Source organism: Humulus lupulus, chromosome 5 (assembly GCF_963169125.1).
Source record: "Humulus lupulus chromosome 5, drHumLupu1.1, whole genome shotgun sequence".
Lineage (NCBI taxonomy): Eukaryota > Viridiplantae > Streptophyta > Magnoliopsida > Rosales > Cannabaceae > Humulus > Humulus lupulus.
Window position 1 is genome coordinate 198,505,095 of NC_084797.1, and position 18,972 is coordinate 198,524,066.

The window sequence follows — 18,972 nt, forward strand, 5'->3', positions numbered from 1 at the left end:
CCATTGCTTTTGAGTGTCTCTATTGACCCCAACACCGACAGTTAATTTGAGACCAATGCCGACAGTTAAAATGTGTCGCTATTGACCCCAACACTGACAGTTAATTCGAGACCAATGCCGACAGTTAAAAGGTGTCGCTAATGACCCCAACGCCAACAGTTAATTCAAGACCAATGCCGACAATTAAAAAGTGTCGCTAATGACTCCAACGCCTACAGTTAATTCAAGACCAATGCCGACAGTTAAACGTTGTCGCTATTGACCCCAATGCCGACAGTCATAAAATGTCGCCAAAATTCAAATAAAAAATCTAAAATTATAATTAATGAATAGTATAATTTTAAAAATAAACTAAATTATGTAAATATATATTTATAAAAACTATGTATTTATTACAAACTTTTAAAACTATATGTTTTTTGTTTCTAAAATTTTCATATTATTAACTTTTGTATTTATAATAATTTTTATATCAAAATTTAAATTTATTACTCTTTAACATATTTATAAAATTAACTATATTATTAACTATATTATTCTTTAACATATTTATAAAATTTGTACATTATAATTATAAAAATAAACTAAATTATGTAAATATATATTTATAAAAATTATGTATTTATTAAAAAAATTTAAAACTATATTTTTTTTGTTTCTAATTTTTCATATTATTAATTTTTGTATTTATAATAATTTTTATATAAAAATTTAAATTTATTATTCTTTAATATATTTATAAAATTTGTATTAGTTAAAAAGAGTTGTTTTATTAATTGGAAAAATATTGCAAAAAATTAATGAATAGTATAATTTTAAAAATAAACTAAATTATGTAAATATATATTTATAAAAGTTATGTATTTATTAAAAAATTTTAAAACTAGATTTTTTTTGTTTCTAAATTTTTGATATTATTAAATTTTGTATTTATAATAATTTTTATATAAAAATTTAAATTTATTATTCTTTAACATATTTATAAAATTAACTATATTATTCTTAATACATTTATAAATTTGTATTAGTTAAAAAAGAGTTGTTTTAATAATTAGAAAAATATTATAAAAAAATTTAATGTATAAATTTATTAGTAATGATTTTTTTGTTAATATATATATATGTTTAAATATTTTTTTATAAAAACTTATTATAGAAATGCAGAAAATTAAAATATGTCATTACTGTGGAATTATAGAGTTTTAATATTTTTTAATGAAGCAATATCGACTGTTATAAGCTATCGTTATTGGAGGCAAGCTATCGGCATTGCCTCGTTAAAAAAATTTAAGCCTCCTAATATTTCTCGCCCCTTTCTTTATTTTTCCCTCTTCTCTTTTCCTATCCGTGTCCTCCGACCTCCCTTCCTCTCTCTGACCAGCCCTCTCTCCTCTCCTCTCTCCGCGACTCACTCTCTCTCCTCTCTCCCTTCTCACCGATCCGCAACGTTCGCCTCCTCTCAGTCTCAGTTCTCATCCCTCTCAAACAGAATTTGACTGTACCGGCTCGACATGGACTTGGTACAGTGAATCTGGTTGTGGCAGCTTGGTGAAGCCATTCTCTAAGTGGATAAGGGGTTTATGTTCTTGCCCAAACTGAATCTCTGAAACTTCACCCCAAGAGTACTTTACTGGAATGCCGGGTTCAAATGCTGCAAAATTTACTTCCGATTCCAATGGCGCAAAGGAATGGTAGAAACTCATTTGTGAACTCTTATTCTTCTGAGAATCAGGAAGGTTGACTGCAGGTGCCTTAGCTTCTACCACTGGCTCTGAAACTATGTTCCTGAGATCGTCTTCATGGCTGCTGGAATCCACATTCTGGAGAAGTAAGTTACTGCTGCAAATTCTGTAGCTTCCATTCAGAACATCATTTTGATGAACACTAGTTGAGCTTTGAAGGCCAAAACTTACTGAAGGATCTTTTAGAGGTATATCATAATGGTTTAACCCTCCAAAAGAAGTTTTCCCATCACTTTCCTTTTCCTTTTGCAGCCTGCTCAGGTAAAGGCGATACTTCTGCAGAGGTGAAAATTGCTCAATGAGAATCCCCATCATAACACTCAAAACATATTAGTTATTACAGGACAAAGTTTATCTGTTCATCACAATTTTCAAGGAAAAGAAGATACTGTCACACATCTATTCCCAGCATATAAGTGGTGAAAAAAATAGAAGTGGATATTTCTAAAATATCCTAACCAAATATCCTGACATATATTAACATTAGACAGATATGTATCATCCATCTTAATGATGTAGAACTATGTAGTAATAACTACAAATTTATTTGTAATATATTAGTATTTTGTTGAAGAATGTCTAAGATTTCAAATCTTAAGTTGTTTTGTTGTTGGCGATAAGCTTTATTAGTTATACTGGTCTACTGATTTGAATGAATACCACCATATTCTTTGCACTGAGTTTTGACCATTGTAACATAAGCTATTTTTCTTGTATATTTTCAGACAGTACCATTGAACTTTGCTAAGGACACCTTAAGAATGAGGGTTCTGTCATTCTTTTGATTTCCGGACAGAGGATTTTGGTCTGTTAAATTTGAAATAAAGCACAAAAACTACAGCAAAAGGAGAGCTGAATTTAGTTGTGGTTGGAAAGTCTTTGCCAAGGACAATTATTTGAAAGTTGGCGATGTCTACATTTTCGAGCTTCTTAAGAGATCCGAAAATGTATTCAAGGTTTCCATTGATTGTGCTGCTGATTATGCATCCGACTAAAATCTCAAGGTTATTACTTGTTAACGTTTTCAATTTTGATGTTGGTATTTGAAGTGGTGTAGATTTTTGGGTTGGTTACTATAACATAAATTGATGTGTATGCAGCTAGTGGAATCAAAGCTCCTGCCTCGGATCCCCTCTACTCTCAAACAGGTAGCTAAATTTAATGGCATAAAGCCCATTGCACACTCTCAGTTTCTTGAGGACCTCTGTTTTTTTCTCCTTTCTATTATGAGTTGATATTTGTTCAGTTGTATCACAGCTGCAATATATTCAAGTAACGAAATGTATGTTGTTGAAAGTGAAGTATATGCCTTTGATATATTATTACAATGGTCAACGAGTCTCATTATATTGTGATATGTTTCCAGGTTATTTAATAGTGTCTCATGAAAAAGGCATATGAGCAAAGATAATTAGTGGATAATTTGAGTTTAGGGAATCATTTGGCTATCTTGTACTTTGAATAAATGAAAAGTATTACTGTAGGATTTGTTATTTGTTGTATTAGTTATTCTCTTGATAGTACATTTAGTTGTCATCTCTTCCCAATGAGTTTCAGGTTGACAAAAGCCATATGTAGTAAACTATTTTGAAGTATTTCTTCCCCATTACAGTTTAACTTAGTCTTCATTATGATTATAGATTTTTTTCTGTAGTCATTTTGCTCATTTATAAGTTTTGACAGTTACACACTTTTTGGGATCATGAAAGCTGTAAATACATAACATTTCTTTGATAGCGTGGGTATTACTCACATAGTCAAGCATAAGCAGGAGGATCACTGTACCTTAGTCTTAATAATGTTTTATTTGCTTGTGTTAAGTTCTTGAATTTTCTTCAATAGCCACAAATATATCATGCCACGTTTTACTTCGTTTTGAGGTTGTATTTCCTTTTGGAATCTAACCTTCAGTTTTCTACTATTCTTAGATTTTACATATAGATACCGAAGATTCAAAGAATATTCCACTGGCGCTAGCTTGTGTGGTAAGTTCTAGCTTATACTTGCTCTTAACATGTTTTCATGGTTTCATGTGTATGCAATTATCTGATTTCTTACAGGTATTAATAAATAAAAGCTTTATTATTTACATGTTAATTTTATTTTTAGACCCAAAATAACATGCATTCTATTTTGGGCCCATTAATTTGAAGATATCCCAGATTTGAAACCCATTCTATGTTTTTGTCATAGTTTGAACAGTCTCTATTACAAATTAATGGCCAAAACTGAAGCAACAGGAAAAAAAAACCTAATTATTTATTTATGGAAAGAGGAGATGGTGGTGGCAAGTCACGAGGCCCTGCACTCAGTTAGGTAGCCTGCAAGTCACGAGGACTGAGGTGATGGTGTGCTCTTCAATGAACTCATTTTTTTATTTTATTTTGTAATTATAATTGAAAGTGGCTAATAAAGATATACATATAAAAAAATTAGGTGGCCTGATGATACAGTCTATATATATATATATATATATATAGTCGATATCCTCGTTTATCCTTTTCCCTAGCTGCACATTTTGTTATCTTATTCCTAAATAAACAAGAACAAAAAAAAATATAGAGAACAAATCAGCCTTCAAGCTTGTCATATATGTAGTTTGGTATTCATATATAATATCATAATCTCAACATATGCTTGGTCATGGCCGAAGGTCAAATTCAGTTATATATAAGAATTAGTTATGTGTGTTATTATATTGTAATTGAAAAATTAAGGATAATCCTCAAAGTCACAGTCACTTTGGTAAAGCTTTCTTATTTATTCACTTCTTGAGCAGCGCAAAGAAGAGTTGAAGAAAACTTGATTTGAGATATGGTAGGGCACTTGTGGGACATGTGATTGAAATATGGAACATTAGTTATATTTATCATCACTCTAGTTACAACATATATAGCATATAGATTGTTGGTGGTGACTCTTCTACATGCACATAAATATTATAAAGGTTGTAGGTATAAATATATGTATATGTATATATATATTTATATTAGTTTTTTGTCAAAAGGGTAATCTATCTTTGCATTTTGAAAATAGTATAAACTAAGTTATGACGTAGTTTTCTATATATTTTAGGTGGACAAGCTAAGTATTTGAGTCAACCCAAGGCTGAGAAGAAAGAGTAAGATGAGCATTTGGTTTTTCTCCTCATTGCATTATTATTTAATTATTTAATTCAGATTTGACTCACTTTCATTATATATTATAACATTGTAAATGTGTGTATGTGCTGAGATAGATTTCAAAGAAACTTTTTTTTTGCAACAGTTTGCAAGAGGTATGCCTCTAACTTTTATTTTAATACTATGCAAATGTTAGAGGAGTTTGAACATCTTAAATATTCATCCATAGTGAAGTAGGTTCTGAGATTGTTATTGTGTGTTGCGGTGATAACGGAAAGTTGAGAACTTGTGTGTTTTAGTGAAGTAAGATCTGAGAAATTTGTGTACTGCGGAGATAAGAAAGAAAACTTGTGTGTTGTTTGAATTGATGTAGACTTGTCCATGATTATCCTATAATTGAATTGTGTTTGTTTGATTGGTTTGATTATAACAATACTTGTATGAATGTACTTATTGCGTGTTGACATACACATATAGCATAACATTTTGTACTTTTTGTCCCTTGTCTAATATCTTTGGTGAGGTGATTTATAACATTGAGCATCACTTTTGGTTTTTGTGATCACATTTAGGTTCAATAGTATAAAGTGCTATACAAAAGTTTGACGTTACTAGCATATTGATTGACTGAAAACCTCAGTCATCCTTTTTATTTCTTTTGCAACCTCAAGTACTCTATTTATTTTAGTTTTGGTTTGACTTTAATGGTGTTTATTCTGTATTGTAGGCTAAAACTCTACTTTGATATTTAAGAGAACCAAGGCAACAAGAAATTCTTCTTCAAGTTGTTGGGTATTATTTTCTTTCTTGCTTGTAAGAATTATGTACAGTGAGGATTTGATGTATTATTTACATTAAGAATAATGAATTTTTATTGAGAATTATAATGAGTTTTTATTGAGAATTATTTAGTTTTCATGGGGATTTGATGTATTATTTACATTTCAATTGTATGAATAAATGTTGTACGTATATGAATTTTTATTATGATAAATATAATTTTTTTACAAGTTATGGTAATAATAATTAATTATGTGAGTAATTTTTTTATTTAAATTTATATCAAACTTCAATTGTTAAAAATATAATTAAAAGTTGTAAAATATAATATAAAAAAATTATCATATATATACATAAATTTAATGTTATGGTGACACCTATTAACTGTCGGCGTTACTAGCAATGACGACACCTATTGTAATGCCCCGAATTCTCCGATGTGTTTAAAGGCGTGAATAGTAGGCCGGGAGGGCCATACTTGCTTAATTATGTTATTAATTGATAAAATGCATGTATATGTTGATTATATTATAATATGATGTGAAATGCATGCATGTGAGTCCATATTTCTAATTACAGGGGTGTGATGGTAATTTGGCCCGTTGAAGGTAAATTGTTTATTTGTACGCATGTTGGTGATATATTTTGAGACCACATTATAATGTGGGTTTGTTCGAGCCATTCGGCATGAGACGATCATGGTGTTAATTATCGATTTGGTCATAACAGGCTTAAGCTCGGGGCTCGGGGTGAGTCTCGGGGTGTTTTTAATGATTAGAATGTTACCGGGCATTAAAGGGTAACGGGACATAAATTATCGGTGTTTGAGATTATCGAGAATAGCGGGAATTGGAGAGAATTAATTATGTTTAACGAAATAGGTTGGGAAATACCGATTTTACCCTTGGAATAACTTTAGAAGCCTTAAATGACCTAGGGGCATTTAGGTCATTTGGTTTGGATGTATATGAGACTTTAGATGGCTGTAGAAAACAGAACAAAAACAGAGCAAGAAATTCCCTTCCCGTACATCCATTTCTCTCCTTCTTCCTTTGAAGTTTTTGGTCCCAATTTGAAGATACAAGCTAGGAAATCAAAGCTTGGAAGTTGTAGACTTGGTTCATCCTTTGAAAAGGACTTAAATCCCATTTGAGGTAAGAATTCATCCATGAAAACAAGCCATACTCTGTTTTTCTTTATAGTTTTCAGCTTATAGTTTTGATGTGGATAGTTGGAATCAATGGGAGTTTTTGTGTAAGATTGATTGGGTTTTGATGAGGGTATGATGTAGATGAAGTTTAGGGGTTGAATTGGGTGTTTTGGTAAGGTTTTGGATTGGTTTGGAGGGTTGGTTTCAAGAGAAATCGCAAGGAAGAAGAACCAGAAAGTTTCTGGTCTGTAATTGGCGCAGCAGCGCTAGGCAGGGCAGAGAGCTGGGCTCTCTGACTTTGATATAGGGCTGCAATGCCATTTATTAGGGCTGCAGCACTAGTCCATTTTTCAGCACACCTATTTTAGGGCACGGAATGATTCTTAAGGCTCGGGGTTTGGTTCCTTTGCCCCGTTTGAGTATATTAAGATTCCCGAGAGTGGGGGATTGATCCCAGAAGTGTGGTTTTAGATTGTGAACCATTTATTAATTTATTTTATTAATGGATTATAATTGGTTATAAGTAGGTAACCGCTAAGGAAGCTAAAGGTTGATCGTTCTCAAGGGTCGTTCTTTTATTCATTCTAGCTCGAACCAGAGGTAAGAAAGCTGCACCCCAAATGTGACATGAATGGTTATTCATGAGGCATATTGGTTGTATAAATGTGGACATGAATTGATTTTGAAATACTTAGCAAATGTTGCTCACTTGTGCATGGTACTGACTCATTAGTCAGATTTGGCGAAGGTGCTAGTATCAACTGTGAAGCTGTGACTCATTAGTCAGGTTCGGCAATGGTACTGGGCACTGGTCATGTTGCGCTGACTCATTAGTCAGGACAGCCTTAGCGTGTTTAACGCAAGCCAATAAAGATTAGATCTAATCGACTTTCTGCATTGAATGACTCAAAGAGCATTAATGCCGGACCGACCTCAAGTTCGATGAATATTATAAGCACTTGAAGGCTAGTGGCTTACTTAGCAGCCACTCTTCCATTTGAATTAGTGACTTGCTTGTCAGTCACTCAGTATGGTTTACCAGAACCTGTTGAAGGCTAGTGGCTTACCTAGCAGCCACTCTTCCATTTGAGTTAGTGACTTGCTCGTCAGTCACTCAGTATGGTTTGCCAGAACCTCAAGTGATATTCACTCATCTGTTTGAAAACTTTGAGCTCTGTGTGATTATAATGATAATCATTTGATGATGTTTACATATAATACAAAGTTTTCTTGCTGGGCTTTGGCTCATGGGTGCTATGTGGTGCAGGTAAAGGAAAAGAAAAGCTCACCCAGCCTTGAGTGGAGAGCTTAGGTGGTGATGTGTACATATGCGGCCGCTTGACCACCACGACCAAGGAGTTCTCAGAGGAACTAGGGGGTTTACCCTATTTTTGCCGCTTAGGTCGGCGGGGTTTGAATTTTGGAACAGTAATGACATTTTTGAGTTGTAAATAACTTGTACATGTTCTTGTGGGCCCATGAACAGTTTTATGTATCAAATAAAACTTATCATTTCTTTTTTATTGGTTTTCACCTTAACCTGTTAATAACACTTAGAACACGTTTTAACCAAAGGACTCAGGCAATGAGTCAAATTTTCGATTCACCGTTCACCGTAACTGTTCTGGGGTAACCAGGGCGTTACACCTATTAACTGTCGGTGTTGCTGGCAACGGTGACATCTATTAACTGTCAGCGTTATCAGCAATGGCGAAACGTATTAACTATTGGCGTTGCCAGCAACGGTGACACGTATTAACTGTCGGCGTTGCCAGTAACGGCAACACATATTAACTGTCGACGTAGCCAACAATGACGACACTTATTAACTATCGGCGTAGCTTCCCCTACGCCGGCATAGGCAATACGACAGTTAGTCGACTGTCGTCATTGCTCAATGGCGACAGTTAAAAACTGTCGGGAAAGCCCGTTTTTGTAGTAGTGTCTAAAGCAACCCTATATAACAACTTGTTAAGAAACCCATAATCCTTATATATATATATATATATATAAAAGGTAACTCTTAAAACATATTAAGGAACCCATAAAACAACTTATTAAATAATCTTTAAAAAAAAAAACTCCTAAGCAACCCATATATGTAATTGTTGAGAAAACAGGATCCCAAAACTAGCAACCACCAAATCAAACACACAAGCACAAACAATATCATATTTATGGGTTTATGGGATCATGGATTTGAAAATTAGATTTCCAAGGGTTTATGGGATTTTAAAAGTACATTCTCAATGGGATTATGTGTTGCTTAAAAGTTTCCAGAGTTTCATTCTGGGTTGCTTAAGAGTTTGAATAGTTGCTCAATAGGGTTGCTTACGAGTTTCAATGGTTGTTTAACAAGTTGATGTATAGGGTTGCTAAAAAGGGTAGTGTGGATGCCAAAAATCCACCAAGAAAAAAATTGAGGTTTACCCTCACTAGCCACGGGCAAACCAAGCAACCCAATATTTTGCCCCACGCGAGTCCCATGTCTTGTAGGAGGCCTTTGCGAAGATGCCCCTAGAGACCCGAGGGCCTCCCATACGAGGCTGCCCGACATGCACAAGTACCTGCCAAGGGAACAAGGGCCTCACTATGCGAGGCTGCCCATGACCCGTGCGCGTCTCGCGACTCGGCTGCACACCCGAGCCTCCCACACGAGGCCCCCGTCTCACCTCGGCCATGTGCACTCGAGCCTCCCACGCGAGGCCACCATCCGTGCCCAAGGGGCGTGCCACACGAGGCCACCATGCGTGCCCAAGGGGCATGCCACGCGAGGCCCCCATGCGTGCCGCGCGAGGCCACCATGCGTACCCAAGGGGCGTGCCGTGCGAGGCCACCATGCGTGCCCAAGGGGCGTGCCGCGCGAGGCCACCATGCGTGCCCAAGGGGCATGCCGCGCGAGGCCACCATGCGTGCCGCACAAGGCCACCATCCTTGCCCAAGGGGCGTGCCACGCGAGGCGCCCATGCGTGCCCAAGGGGCGTGCCACGCGAGGCCACCATCCTTGCCCAAGGGGCGTGCCACGCGAGGCCACCATCAGTGCCCAAGGGGCGTGCCACGCGAGGCCACCATCCATGCCCAAGGGGCGTGCCACGCGAGGCCACCATGCGTGCTCAAGGGGCGTGTCGCGCGAGGCCACCATGTGTGCCCAAGGAGCGTGCCACGCGAGGCCCCCATGCTTGCCCAAGGGGCATGCCACGCGAGGCCACCATCCATGCCCAAGGGGCGTGCCACGCGAGGCCCTAGGGCCGGCATATTCTTAGGAGGCCATCACACCATGCCACGCCATCAGGAGCACCCCACGGAAGCTCTCACGCCTAGCCCTCTTAGCCCGACCAGCAAAGTTTAACTCTCACGCGTATCTTTTGGAATGTACCCGCAGACCTAAGGGAGTCAGCGTACGAATATGGTACCTCTGCCAGGCAAGTAATGGGAACGCCAGGAGAGGGGGAATGGCATATGTGTCTGTGGCTAGATGTCAGAGTCGACACCACTACCACCTGCACCACTCCTCTGACATTCGTACGGTCAAGTAGTGGAGACATCCTCCTGGCACCTGTTCTTGTACTGGTTGCAAGACCACAATCTCTGAAACCACTCTCGAGACAGTGTACCTATGTACTACCTAGTCCCCTGGACCACAATGTATCTAGGGCCATTAGAGCCCACTATATAATGAATCCCAATTCCACATGGAAGGGGGTTGGAAAATTGATTGTATGCTAAGGCTGTTAAGTAATATACAATTTCGACTCCATTGCAGTTCTACATTTTTACTCATTTAAGTTTTCTCAATCTTCTTCTGAGATACCTTTGGCAATATAGTCTTAGTTTTCTAACCTTATATCGTTGACGAGATTTCACCGTCAACAGGTAGCTATATGAATTCCTTATGAGCTTTAGAGTTTCAATAGTTGCTTTATGGGTTGTTTATGAGTTTCAATGGTTGCTAAAAATGTTTCTATATGAGTTGTTTAAGAGCTTTAGAGTTTGAAGGGTTCATCAATAAGGTTACTTTATAAGTTGCTTACGAGTTTCAATGGTTGCTTAACAAGTTGATACATAGGGTTGCAAAAAAGAGTTGTTATAAGAGTTGCTTAAGAGCTTTTGAGTTTTAAGAGTTGCTCAATAGGGTTGCTTTATGAGTTACTTACAAGTTTCAATGGTTGCTTAACAAGTTGATATAGGGTTGCTAAAAGGGGTTGCTATATGAGTTGCTTAGGAGATTTAGAGTTTCAAGAGTTGTTTTCTAAGTTGCTTACAAGTTTCAATGGTTGTTTAGCAAGTTGATTAGGGTTGCTAAAAAGGGTTGTTATATGAGTTGCTTAAGAGCTTTAGAGTTTCATAGGTTGGTTAATTAGTCGTTTGGTATGAAGAATTCATAATTTTCATATTATTGGGAAGTTAAAGATTGTAATCTTATAGTCTAGAAACTTACATAACTGTGTTTGATTGTGTACTGTAATCTTATCTATGATTCCTGGTAATATCATTTTCTATGTTTGGTTGTGTATAGGAATCTATCAGGTATTCATATTTTCATAAAATTAATATAATAATATATTTTATCAAAATAATAAATCATATAATTATAAATAGCAAATGCCATTTTAAAAGATTACCAAAAATTTCCTTATATTATAATTTATAATTAATTTTACTTATGAAATATTTTTTAACAGAATTAAAAATACAATTATCAAATACTAGAATCAAGTTAACTTTTAAAAATACAAAACTGCCCTTATTTTAGTTTTAATAATATTTCATTTGTTATTTTAAACTAAAGTAATGTTATAAAAGCTTTACATATCAATTTCTCTAAATAAACAAATATTATTTATCATTTTATAATTTGATATATGTATATTTATTTTTTATGTTATAAGCAAATAAAATAAGTCATTAAGTAAAAAATTCTTAGTTTAAGATTTAAAAAAAAAATTAATTAATTTTGAACTGTTTCACATTCCTGGGCATCTGAAAACCACCTGTCAGGTGGGTTTCACTTGAACCTAGAATCAAGAAATATTAAAACCCCTAGAGTACAGTTTCTCAGGTTATAAAAATTCAAACACATTACCAAACATGAGAAAGTGTTCAGATTCTTATTACCGTCTCCAGATTCATGCATACCAAACGACCTCTAAGAGTTTGAAAGATTGTTCAATAAGGTTTCTCAAGAGTTTCAATAGTTGCTAAATAAGTTGATATATAGGGTTGCTATAAATGATTGCTATATGAGTTGTTTAAAAGTTTTACAGTTTCAAGAGAATTTCCTTTTGGGTTGCTTTCGAGTTTCAATGGTTGTTTAACAAGTTCATATATAGGGTTGCTAAAAGGGGGTTGTTATATGATTTGCCTAGGGACTTTAGAGTTTCAAGAGTTGCTTTATGAGTTTCTTACGAGTTTCAATGGTTGTTTAACATGTTGATATATAAGGTTGTTAAAAATGGTTGCTATATAAGTTGCTTATGAGCTTTAGAGTTTCAAGAGTTACTTTATGAGTTGTTTTATGGGTTGCTTATGAGTTTCAATGGTTACTTAACAAGTTGATATATTGGGTTGCTAAATAGGGGTTGTTATATGAATTGCTTAGGGGCTTTAGAGCTTCAAGGGTTGCTCAATAGGGTTGTATACGAGTTTCAATGGTTGCTTAACTAGTTGCTATATAAGGTTGCTATATGAGTTGTTTAAGAGCTTTAGAGTTTCAAGAGTTGCTTTTTGGTTTGTTTTATGGGTTGCTCACGAGTTTCAATGATTGCTTAACAAAGTTGATATATATGGTTGCTAAAAAGGGTTGTTATATGAGTTACTTAGAAGATTTAGAGTTTCAAGGGTTGCTTAAAAGTTTGAAAAGGTCTCGTCAAATCCAAAAAACCATATCAACCAAGTTTGCAATTAAAATTAAAAAAGCAGCCAATATTGTTAGATGCTATGGTTGAAAGCTCTTTGAATTTCGATTTCAAAATCGAACAGCCATTAAAATATCTGCAACTTTCAGATATGTGCTAAGCTTAAAATTCAATTCACTTACAAATATTGCAGATCATATAATGGAATCCAATAGAGATCTAAATTGGAATAAAATTCTAACACCCACCATTAAATTTAGTTTTTGAAAAGAAAAAACTATATAAATTCTCCACAAAATATTATTATTATTTAAGTTCTAATTTCACATAAATTCTACACTTCATTATATATATAATTTTAATATAATTCATGGATTTGAATATAAATAACAACATGGATTAAGGGTCTAATTGGCCGGACTTTTGCTTTAACTTTTAGTTTTTTAAAAACACTTCCCTAAAAGTCAAATTGCATTGTAAATTCAACTAGTGTTAAAAGTGCTTTTAACACTTCAAAAGCCAAAAAAATGGCTTTTTAGAAACCCAGCCAAGCTACCCATGTATTCCTTTTTTAAGTGTTTTCCACTTAAGATTAAATTGAATGCAATATTGACTGAAACTTGAATGGTTGACCAAAAGTTAAAAAGGACATTTCCAATATATATGTATGGAAACGAAGTGGGAGAGAGATTGAAGAAGAAGAAATTTCGACGGAGAGAAAGAAGAAGAAAAAAAAAACAATAGAAATAAAATAAATAAAACATATAAACCCGTATATTTGAAAATAAATATTTATAAAATTGAAAAAGAAAAGAAATAACATAAAATTGAAAAAACATGACAAGTAAATGTATAGGGTAATTTTATTATTATTAGAATAGGATTTTTGAATCAAAGTTATACATGGTGTTAAAAAATATTTGAACATCCAACAATGGTCTATCAAACTATGAATTTGATCCTTAAAAAAAACTATGAATTTGATATAAATTATAAAGACCACAATCAATATCGATGTTGAATTTATATAACATAACATTATAAAACTTAATTAATTAGATTATAGCATGTGTTACTACTCAACATCATAAATACATTTAAATATTAGACAAAAATATGTACACGTGTCTATCCCTTTCAAAATTTTCATTATATATATATACTAGTTAATAGGTACGTGCCTAAGGCACGTGCCCCGCAATTAAAAAGAATGTATTTTTGTTAATTATTATTTTTTAACATTTTTGTAAAATAAATTATCATTTTTATTTGTTTAGATTATATTAATTTAGTTTTAATTCAATTTTTGAAAATGAGAAATTATAACAAATAAAATGAGTAATTATCTAAATAAATAATTATCAATTCAATTATTACATTTTTTTCATGTTATTATTGATTTTATTTATTTATCCATCTCTTATTATTAGTGTATTACTTATATTACGGAATATATTATTCAAAATGTATATACCTCGGATGTAAAGAATTAAAAATGTAATCACTTTATAATAAATTAGTAATTTATTTTATTAGGTTATTTGTAATTTAATATTCATATTATATAAAAAATTATAATAAACACAGTCCAACCTAAAAAATACTGCATAATAAATATAAAGTTTGTTTAATAATATATATCATTAATAACTGAGATTGTAGATTAAAAATTTGAGAATGAAACATGAAAGTAATATCTAATCCCAAATTATAATTTCTTTCTAATTTATTAATAAAATAACAATCGTGCCTTTATATATAGTCAATTATAAACATAGTAAATTAACAGATAAAAACATATAAAAAATAAAGATAAAGTAAAAAGAGCATATTTAAAAAAAATACATTCAATTAGAAAACAAAATACATCACAAGTTAATGAGATATATCATCATAAGAAAAAAAAATTGTCTGAACTAAAATGATGAAACAAAATTAAATATTTTTAAAGAAAGTTATCTCTTTAATTGCTTGTACATAGTCTTAAAAAGCATAATGAATTGTGCACATTTTTCATATAATAGTATTTAAAAAAAATCATATAATAATATTTATATAAAAGTTTTATTTTTTATATAATGGAAAGACTGAATGGATAAAAGAAAATAAGAAATACGTGACACATATATAATAAGTAGAAGATTAGAATTTTAAAAAAATAGGCACGTAAATTTGTATTTAAAAAATAAGATATAAATATTTATATCTCTAAAAATATTACATTGAATAGATTCGGCCAAATAAACAAGCAAACATTAAATAATAAAGTTATGATAAGGGATGCAAAATGACAAAAAATTATAATGAATCTTTCTACTAATAATGAATATTCCTAACTTATTTAATCATCACTGCTTCTATATATTAGACATCTTTCCATTTCTCACTATAAAAAATTTGTTGTAGTCAAAATATTAATAAATGAAGTGTAAGTGTGCATGCTTGACACCTTTTCATTTACTTTATTATTTTCAGAAACGAATATTTTAATAATTTATTATAACAAATATATAACACTTCACTATGTCTTATATGTACATAAAAATTTAAGCCTAAGAGTGTACTACTGTTGACGCCGTTTTTCGTCAACAGTAAATATAGAGCACGTAAACAATAAATAGTTATAGCAAAAAAAAATACAATAAAACAAGAAGGATTTTTTACGTGGTTCAGCAGTTAACTCTGCCTAGCCCACGAGTCTTTGTTATTAGAACTTTAAGATATTTCTGGAAATTCTTCAAAGATGAATTCCCCAGAGTTTCTCCCAAGATCACAAAATTTTCCCTCCTTTTCAAAGGTACAAGACTTCTCTATTTATAGAGGAAGTCTCAGAATACTATCCCACACGTCTCTGGGAATTTCCCCTTTACATCAATAAATTAAATGGCTTTAAAAGCCTGTAACTCCTATATACAAGAAAACGTCCCCTGAAGACCAGGGGGCGTATAACTGAATAATAAATATCCATTTATTATAGGGAAGTTACAACAATAAATGTAGACAGCGTCTCTCCAAGTGACTCATTAAGATGTTCGAAGTTAGCAATCTACCTCGTCAGTGCCGTGCCAGCCCAGGTCTCTTAGTGACTTTCAAGTTGTAATATTTTCCCGAGATCATGTGGTTTTGAGCTCATACTTATGTCAGGCTCAGAACTCCTGATCTGAGGCCACCAGAGAATAGATGTACTCCGATGTCTGTCTTTCGAGCTTGTGAGGACTTCGAGGCTACCATCTTCGAGGTTACCCACCTGCTTTGTAGGTTCGGTGCCTAGGTTGTGGACACGGATTCTAGACATTGCGAGCTCACACCTGACGAATCCAGCTTTCGAGATCACAATTCTCAAGGCTCGAAATCTGGGTATAACATTTTGCCCCCTCAAAAGTATTTGTTCAAATCCTATGAGAAGGAAACTTTTGAACTACTTTTCTCAGGAACTTCATCATCACACACGTTCGAATATGGACACGTGCCAGCTGGGTATTGCCCACTCAAGGTACTCGAGTGCCTTGGAAACCTGCCCACAATCGTTCACCTGCCACCTTTTCGGCGCCATCTTGTCATTTGTCCCAGACCGTCAGATTTGATAAGGATCCTGATCAATGGTCCAGATCATTCCTTCTATTGTCATTTCTGGTAGCCTATATATAAGGCTTCAATCATCTTCTTCCCTTCATTTCTACGTTTACCAGAAGAATAGAAAAAAGAGAAGAGAAAACCAGAGGCAAGCCCAAAAAGTGTTTGGTGTTACATGTTCTCTTGGCCAAAGAAACAAAGGACCGCCAGCTTGTTCGAGATCGTGAGATCATACCTGCAGCCTCTTCCTCAATCAACGCTTTCTCTGCAATCGTCGCCTTCATTGTGTAAGTATCTGATATATACATATTTTCTTTATCAGCTTCTGGCCCTTTTTTTTTTTTGGAAATGCACTGGTTCATTTTGTAGTTTGATATACTAGGACGCTTTTACCAATAGGTATTTAGGTTTAGATTTTCCCATTACTGGTTCTAAATCCAGTTTGTATGTAGAAGAAACCCAAAAATGGTTTCTTTTTTCTGGGTTTCCAAAAGTTAAAAACATAGCTTGCACACCAAGATATTGGGTACAAAATCTTGGTTTTAAAGAATGCACGATACCCAAGACTACCATTTTTGAATAACCGCCACCTTTTTCCCTGATATTTCGGGATTCTCAAAAATTAGATCCACTTCCCTCCTTTTTCTCGTAGAATACACGTTCTGACCCCTAATCGGGTTTCCAGGATCGAGCTCGTCTCGTACCTAAGCACTTCCGAGCTTGTTTCACCAAGCTCGTTTTCTTGACTCCTTGCATGCATGGCCCTCACCATTTTTTCTTTCTTGCTAGATGTCACAGAATTTGGAAAGACGGTGGGGGTCGCTGCTTGCCATTCCGTACTCGCCAAAAACTTCGAGCCCAGAATCGCTGTTTTCTCGGAACCAACACCTGATTCGTGAATACGACCTTGCGCGCGAACAGGAAGAAGTCCGAGCTCACTATCGCCACCAAATCGTCAAGGTCATAGAAAAGAAGAGAAGAATCCTTCGAGAGGTGCTTTATCCAGAATCTGGTTCAGGGCCCAGACCTATCCCCCTTGATCCTAGGTTAAAAGTGATGATCGCATACAACCCGGGAGAGCTTTAATTCTCATTGATGGGGGAGCCCTCTACCTCGCAGCCAAGGAGAGAATTTTTCGAGGCCGAGCACTACTGGAGCTCGGTTACCTCGCTAGGTCAGATAAACGATATCTTGGCCTTTCATGGTATAAGACTGTCAGGCTCGCTAAGGTGTCGAGCTCCTACTTCCCAAGAGCGAAGCTACCGCGCCCAAGGAGATGGAAATCCTGACAACAAGCTGAGATATGCAGCTTGGAGCCAGGAACATATGAAGGCAGGGGCGATACTGCCTTTGAAGTCTTTCTTCAAGGACTTCACGGACTTCGTTGGGTTGGCTCCATTCCAGCTCAACACTAATTCTTACAGGGTTCTATCTGCCCTGATGTCAATTTATAACGAGCTGAAGTGGGAAGGACCCACGCCAGCAGAGATCTTGTATCTTTTCTGTTTGAAAAGCAATCCCTCCCGAGCTCGGGGAGGAGATGGCTTCTATTATCTTTCGAGCTACCTGAAGGAGAAAAAGATGTTTGAGGATCTTCCCAATCATCCTCCTGATTTTAAGAAGGCCTGTCTCCGTCACGATGCTATTCGTTCAGACGGATCCGTAATTATCCCACCTCCTTTATTTCTGTGTTCTTTTGTCTATAGACTTGTACTTAGTTGGGATGTATTTTATTTTCCAGCCAACTATCGCCGTTCCACTCCTTCTGACGAGATGAAGGAGCGCAGGGAAACCCTGCTCCAACTCCCTTATGGCAGGAGATCGCTCTCGTACCTTCTGCATGAAGATAAACTTCGAGCTTGCGGGCTCTTGGGAGATGGCCAGTCCACCTCGGACTGGTCTAACAAAAAATACGACCTCTGGGAGCTTGTGCCCTTGCCAACAGGCATCCTCCCCCTGAGGAGAGAGGTGAGGCCCCCGCCTCTAGTTCGCCGAAGGAGCCCACAGTCAGGGAACGAGGCCAACGATGAAGCCTCGAGCTCGGGCTCGGATGATCAAGGTACAGTCATCCTAAGCTCGAAAATGTGGTCCCCCACCCTGTTAAAGCACAAACCCGATAGGCTAGTTTTGTGCGAAGACGATAGGAACCTCTTTTATGTGTGGACTTGGGTAGATGAACGGGTTCATAGGTTCGATAGCTGGCTCGGGCAATACGATACTATGTATAGCCTGAATGAGGTATGGAACGGAATAGCCGTCCAATACAGGACCAATGACTATAGGGACCTTTTGAGGTTGACGTCCACCTATAGGGAAGGTACTCTCCCCGCCTCTTCTGAAGATGGGGGAATTTCATGGTCTCCGAGCTCAAGCTTGGAGGAGAGTTCCAGTTAGGTTTTTCTCCACTTTTTTTTTTTTATTATATCTTCTAAGTTTGTTAGCACCATGCTAAACCTTGATTGCAACTGTGCAGGTGCTATGGACTCTGACCTTGATGTCGTGCTCTGCAGTGAAAGCGAGGGAGCTCCAAAGAGTAAGCGCTCGAGAGGATCGCGGAAGTCAGACCGACCTTCCAAAATCCCCAAGCACACTGAGAAGACCCCATCGACCCTAACTGCTGCGAGCACAGTCGAGGACCCGAATGCCCAGGTTGATGCATCTGTCTCGACCGCATCTGACATGCTTCCTCCAGCCACAACTCTTCCGATGCTCAGCCAACCCCCGAAGAAACCCTCAATCTCCAAGTCACT

At 35.6% G+C, this 18,972-nt stretch overlaps 1 long non-coding RNA gene across 9 annotated transcripts; it reads left to right on the top strand.

Moving 5' to 3' along the window:
- Positions 1-1,274: 1,274 nt before the first annotated feature.
- On the top strand, positions 1,275-5,851 carry LOC133778021 (uncharacterized). 9 transcript variants are annotated; one of them, XR_009868967.1, is made up of 5 exons: positions 1,275-1,930; positions 2,468-2,746; positions 2,843-2,890; positions 3,671-5,019; positions 5,592-5,851. It is a non-coding gene; the product is annotated as an uncharacterized LOC133778021 (long non-coding RNA). The 9 variants fall into 9 exon arrangements; XR_009868962.1 differs by adding an exon at positions 1,995-2,026 and having other exon boundaries at positions 1,275-1,828; positions 3,671-5,850; XR_009868966.1 differs by having other exon boundaries at positions 3,671-3,727; positions 3,936-5,849.
- The last annotated feature ends 13,121 nt before the right edge of the window (positions 5,852-18,972 follow it).